The following is a 6,170-nucleotide window of genomic DNA, read 5'->3' as shown; positions in this document are numbered from 1 at the left end:
ATTGTTATTTTTGTTGATTGTGTGCATGTGTGTGGTATGCCTTCACATGTACATGCGTATTTGTATGTGTGATAGCCTACGTGTATAGGGTTGTCCATGCATGTGTATGTGCCTATGTGTGGAGGCCAAAGGTGGGTGTCAAATATCTTTTTCAATTGCTCTCCACCTTTCATTGAAATAGGGTCTCTTGCTAAACCCAGACCTCACTGATTTGGCTAGACCAACTTTCCTACACCTTCTCAGTGCTGGATTAACACACACATGCTACCATGTTCAACATTTATGTGGAGGCTGGTTATCCAAATCATGCTTGTATGATGTAACTTACCAATGGAGCTATCTTCTTGGCCCCTGTTTTTATATTTTTTAAATGTCTTAATAGTTTTTGAAATACTATTATCATTTTTCTTCATACTGTATCACTAAATTCACAGGAATGATTTTGAGGTCTTTGCCACTAGTTAAAGGCTTTTGTCCAAAAAAAGAAAATTTTCATTTTTACTCAAGAAATACTCTAGTTTCTAAAAGTCTGGAAGTTCAACTGTAATATGCAAATTGTGGTATAGGGAACATCTTTATGCACTTGATGAATGTTCATAGTTTAGACCTCCATCAAGAAATAGGTGTATAGACTGAGATATAGAATCAAAGTCATCTCATCCAGTCTCTCACTAAGCAGCAATATGGATGCTGTTTGTCCTTTGTGGGAAGTGTAGGCTAAGGGGACATTACAGTTTTTATGTAAAGCACAAGTGAAACTCCTTTGACTCAGCTCCATAAAGAAGCTGTTTTCCTCAAATGTTTCTTCCCACAAATTGTCTCTATTATATATTAATAATTACAGGAGTTTAATACAAATGAAACATGTTTTAGGACATGACAATTTTGGTTAGGCTATGGTATCTTGTTACTAATAGTTACTGCTGCTTAGTTTCTCCTAAATAGCAAAATGATGATATACAAATGATCTATTATTTTTTTTGTTGTTGTTGTTGTTGTTCTTGTGTATCTGGCCTCAACTGAAGTCAACACAGTCTTGATAATTTCAGGAATGTATTATAATGTAAGAATACTTTTTAAACTGTTAGATATAGTCATATGTTTTCTATTTGTCTGGTTGTGGAGTTCTTCAGACAGTAGAGATGCAGGTAAGTCATAGTGCACATAATTTTCATTTAATTCTCCAGGCTTTTATTTGTTTAGTTTTTTAAAGAAAACTGGTACAATCCCTTTCTATTTTTAGACTAAAAATGAATAATTTGCTCAAATGTACAGGCCTGGAAATCCTTCCTAGGAGGTATAGTACACATGCATTAAAAGTCCAGCAAATACCCAGTTATTAAACAAATATAGCAAATAATAATATTTGGAGGTGACTTCTTAGTTAGTCCTGGACCACTTCAAGGAAATAGTGGTGAGTAAGTACTTTTATTTTACTCAAACCAAAAGGTGACAGCTACATCATTTACCTTATTTGCTCAAGAAATTTGGAGCTGATTATTAATCATAATGATTCACAAAAATTAAGAGTTATCTTTATTTATTTGCATGTGAGTGTGTGTGTCTGTGTGTGTGGTGTGCCTGTGTATATGGTTGTTCATTTGTACCTGGGTGTGTGGATGTGTGTGCCTGTGTATGGAGACCAGAGGTGAAATTGGATATCTTCTTTGATCGTTATCCATCTTGTTTTGACAGGGTCTCTCACTTGAACCCAGAGCTTTTTATGTCAACTAATTACCTTCCCCTAGGGATCCTGAATTCTGGGATTCTGGATGAGTTTCCACCCCTGGCCAGCATTATATGGATTCTGTGATCTGAACTCAGGTCTTCACACTTGAAGGGCCAAGTATTGAAGTTTTCTAAAGCTCTTTATTTCCACAGCAGTACATTTTTCTGTTTAAAATAAATATAATACCTTCAGGGCTGGAAATAAGGTTTATTGGTTGAGAAGCTTACCTTTGAAGCCAAAGGACCCAGGTTTGATTCACCAGTACCCATGTATGCCAGATGCACAAGGGGGCACATGTGTCTGGAGTTCATTTGTAGTGGCTAGAAGCCCTGGAGCACCCATTCTCGCTCTGTCTGAATCCTCATTATCTCTTTCTCTCTCTCTCTGTCACTCTCTCTCTCTCTCTCTTTCTTTCTCTCTATGCCTGCAAATGAATAAAATTTTACATGCACACACACACACACACACACACACACACACACACACATATACGTATATATTTTTGGCTTGAGTTACCCTATAGCTCAATCTCTTTTATCTCTGGCCTCTTGTACTGGTGAGCAATCCTAAGGTGTTTAAAGCAACCTTGAGGGCTCAGTTTAGATCAAGAGATACAGGACTATATTCCTAGGCCAGGCAATAAAAAAAGAAATGAGGTGCATGTTCCTGGTATTGATTGCATTTTTTACTTGTACAATGCAACCATAGACAATCAAACACATCAAACAGATGGTTCTTGCTGACAGAGTCTACATAGTTACCAGATTTTCTGTATGATGGTGCCATACATTCATTTTCAAAAATAAAGATGTAGCAAGTACATATATAGATTTTTCCAAAGCAACTTTATTCAAAATAGTCCTAATCTGGAAACATTCCATATATCCATCAACAGAAGAATGAGCAAATAAATAGTGGTCTATTCATATAATGGAATAATACTCAGAGACAAAAAGTGGAAACGTCAGTTTACACAATGACATGGAAAATCACTATGACCTATTGAGGGAAAGAAGAAAGATTCAAACATGGTTTCATTTATATGAAATCTCCAGTCTAACTTCTATCAGCAAATTAGTGTTAGTTTTTTCTTTGAGCCATAGCATATAAAAAATTATTTGTGGTTCTTTAATTTTCCCATGAAGTATATAATGAAAACTATTCTTAATGCCTAGAGTAAAAACTACTTTATTATATGTAATAAATTCATTAGTGTATGAGAGCTTAATTTTCTCAAGGATCCTTAGAAGAGAACATGTTACATTTTATGTTGGTGTTTATTTTAATATATATGTTTATCACAAGAAATCAACAATAGTTTCCTCTTAAGTGAAAACTGGAGTGGTCACTTTTCACCTTATTGTACGGTTTGAATTGGGTAGCATGCATACGTGAGTACATAGGACTCTCCCTTCAAGTGCAGGTGTAAAGGAGAGGAGAAGCTTGGGAAATAGCAAACAATGCTTCCATGTAGTAGCATATTACTTATGATATGCATACTTGTGATACTTAGCATGAAAATGTTGACAACAACTTATAAGGTCAAAATGCTGTGTATATGAGTTGCAGTGATCAAAGAAAGAAAAAGCCTTGTTTTTGAGGGCAAAGGTCATGGTTTGAGAATAGCAACAGAAATGTCAATTTGGAGAAAATAAGGGGAAATTTTTCATGTCATGGTTAAAGCACAGCAAGGTCCTGGTAACGTTCAAGCAGGTCACTTTGCTCATCGAGTTCAACTACCCTCTGCCTGTACAATGCTCATGAACCAGGCAGATGAGTGAGACAAATAGGGGAGGGAGCTTCAGCAACAGGATTGTTTTGCTAGTAATTTGAAAAGTCAATTAGCAAAATATCAAAACAATGTTCCTTTTGTTTTGAATAAATCAAGCTAAAAAAGCCATTGGAACTCAACTTTAGTGATGGAAATCATAGGATTTTGTATAGGCCATTTAATGTAAACACACACACACACACACACACACACACACACACAATGCAAAGGCACGTTACTCTCCAGTTTCTAGGTAGCACACCAATTTCTTCAAATAACAGGAAACTGCAACATATTTGCAGAAATCAAGACAATAGCAGCTCCTACAATAAGCAGTTTGACATGTACTAAGTATACCTCTGCATGAGAGAAAACTACCTTTCCTCTGAACTGGGCCCTTTGTTCACACTACACTCCTTATTGGCAGTTGATGAATTTCGTATTTGATATTCCAGAGTAAACTCCTTGATTTAAGTTTTACCCACACAATTCACTGCATTAAAAAACATTAATTTATTTGACCCAATTTCTTGATATATGCATTTCTCAGACAAGAATTCCAAGTTTATTTTTGTTTGCTTGCATGGAATTTTTTGGTTTTATTGTGAACCCTCAGCAGAAGAAAACTCAAGACAACTGACAAAGACTGTATTCTTTAGTATCTTGAGAAGGCCTTATGAAGCTCCCTCAACTGAAGTTAGTACATAGAAAACATTTTCTGAGATGCTTCAGGCACATATGATAGCTTCAGACAGTTATTTGAGCTTAGCATGGTGATATATATTTGTCTTTCCAGGAGGGTGAGGCCAGAGAGTGACTTGAAACCCAGAGTCTGGACCAGCCTGTAGAACATAGAAAGGTCTGGTCTCCAAAAGCTAACATGTTCTTTGGTTATCTCAGAGAAAAAGATTCATAATGGTATTTCCTTCCTTTATTTTTTTAAAGAGTCTAGAAAAAACATATAATGAAACCATGGAGTAATAGCAATTATACATTCTTAAAATTCATTAATGTAAAATTTTTCTCATTTATAACATTCATACCCAGGAAAATGGTAAATCAGTAAGTTATAAAAAAAAATTAAACCAAAAGATATTTTCAAGTTCTATGGAGAAGAATCATGATTTCCCTGATTGTAAATAGCTAGAGCAGTAAAGTAAACATGTTGCGGGGTTTGGGAATGCTCAGCAAGGCCAGAAGCAAGGGTAAGCCCTGGTCCCAAGCCCTGGTAGCAGGGTTAGATGACTCCAGTAAGTGTATTTCTTTCTCCAACTCTCAGAAGCCAGTTCATATCCACATCACAATCGCCAGCACGTATTCTGTGCCTCTGTCTCTGCTGAAGGGTTTTCTCAGGTCATTTTAGCTACCCTTTTGTCCTGTCTCATTGTCCTGGGTAAATAATCTGATTGTATTAGCTTGTGTTCACCATAATTCATTCAGTAGGAGACATGTATGCAGCCTATCTGCACTCACCTCAGCCAGTCTGCAGAAACAAGGAGGAGTTAAGGCAAGCTACTAAGAAGGGGAACAGGGCAGAAGGGACCGACCGCATAGCTAGGGAGGAAATAGCCATTATTATTCCAGAATCTGTCTATTTAGAGCATATTTAGATGTCTCCATAAAGGCCTGTTTTGGGGTAATCAATTTCTAAAACCTTGAATTACTTCAAGTAATAAAGGATGGCTTAAGAAAGCTAACCCAAATACACCCAATATTATACAGTAGGAGAGACCAAAAGTGTGACTTACCTATTCAGTTTAGGTATAAACTGAAACTTCAGGACTGTCACTTCATTAGGTGGTGGATGCTTTGTTCTTAAACAGTGTCCGTAGTCTGAGCCTAAAATATTCATTCCCTGAGAGTTCTGGAAATCAGAGATGGCAAACATGAGTGGACGGTACTGGGCACTATCCAACGCATTCCCTTGAGAGGCAGAGAGATGAATGTTACTTCAAGCCACAACTGAATGCTGCAACTTCGAGCTTTTCTGTGGAGAAGATAGAAATGAGAAGAGGGGTGATTCATGTAATTAGGAGATTTGTCTTTTCTCTGCCCCTTTCCCATATGAGATGGAAAGGGAAGAAAGGGATAGCTCAGACTTAGGTGGCCTGTCATTTTTAAGAATACACTAGAGGGAACTTAGAGATGCAGGCTGTCTTTGCACTGATGATAAGTACAGAGAATCAACAGTGCTGAAGTGAATTGCTTTCACAGGAATTTGGAAGGCAAATACTAGAAGGAAACAGGCATAAAGGAAAGTCCTAAAACATAGAAACCACTTCATAGAACATTTCTATGTTGAAGTTTCCAATGTTGAGTTTTAAAGATTTTTTTTTTTTTTTTTTGCAAAACAAATCCAATCATTGCAATGAGTAAGGTAGTTTACTGCACACAAGAACACTTTAATGAGTGTTACCCTTCTTTTCTAGAATAGGAAAGATTTATTTTGTTCACAGTTTCAGTCCTTGGTCAGTTGGCTTCTTCATTTGGGTCATATTTTAATAAACATTTATGGAATACAGTGTAGTAATTTGATACATGTTCACAACATGTAATGTTCAAATTAGGGTAGTTAGAACTTCCATCTCCCTAGACATATGAATTTTTTGCTTAATAAATAATAGTTACATACTTATGAGGTACAGTGTGATGTCTCAAGACATGTTTATA

At 36.4% G+C, this 6,170-nt stretch overlaps 1 non-coding gene across 1 annotated transcript; it reads left to right on the top strand.

Moving 5' to 3' along the window:
* The first annotated feature begins 2,385 nt into the window (after nt 1–2,385).
* LOC123454403 lies at nt 2,386–2,520 on the top strand. Its single transcript, XR_006633365.1, has one exon.
* The last annotated feature ends 3,650 nt before the right edge of the window (nt 2,521–6,170 follow it).

This window comes from Jaculus jaculus, chromosome 13, assembly GCF_020740685.1.
Source record: "Jaculus jaculus isolate mJacJac1 chromosome 13, mJacJac1.mat.Y.cur, whole genome shotgun sequence".
Classification (NCBI taxonomy): Eukaryota; Metazoa; Chordata; class Mammalia; order Rodentia; family Dipodidae; genus Jaculus; species Jaculus jaculus.
The sequence above is the reverse complement of the archived record's forward strand: the minus strand, read 5'-3'. Positions and strand labels throughout refer to the sequence as shown.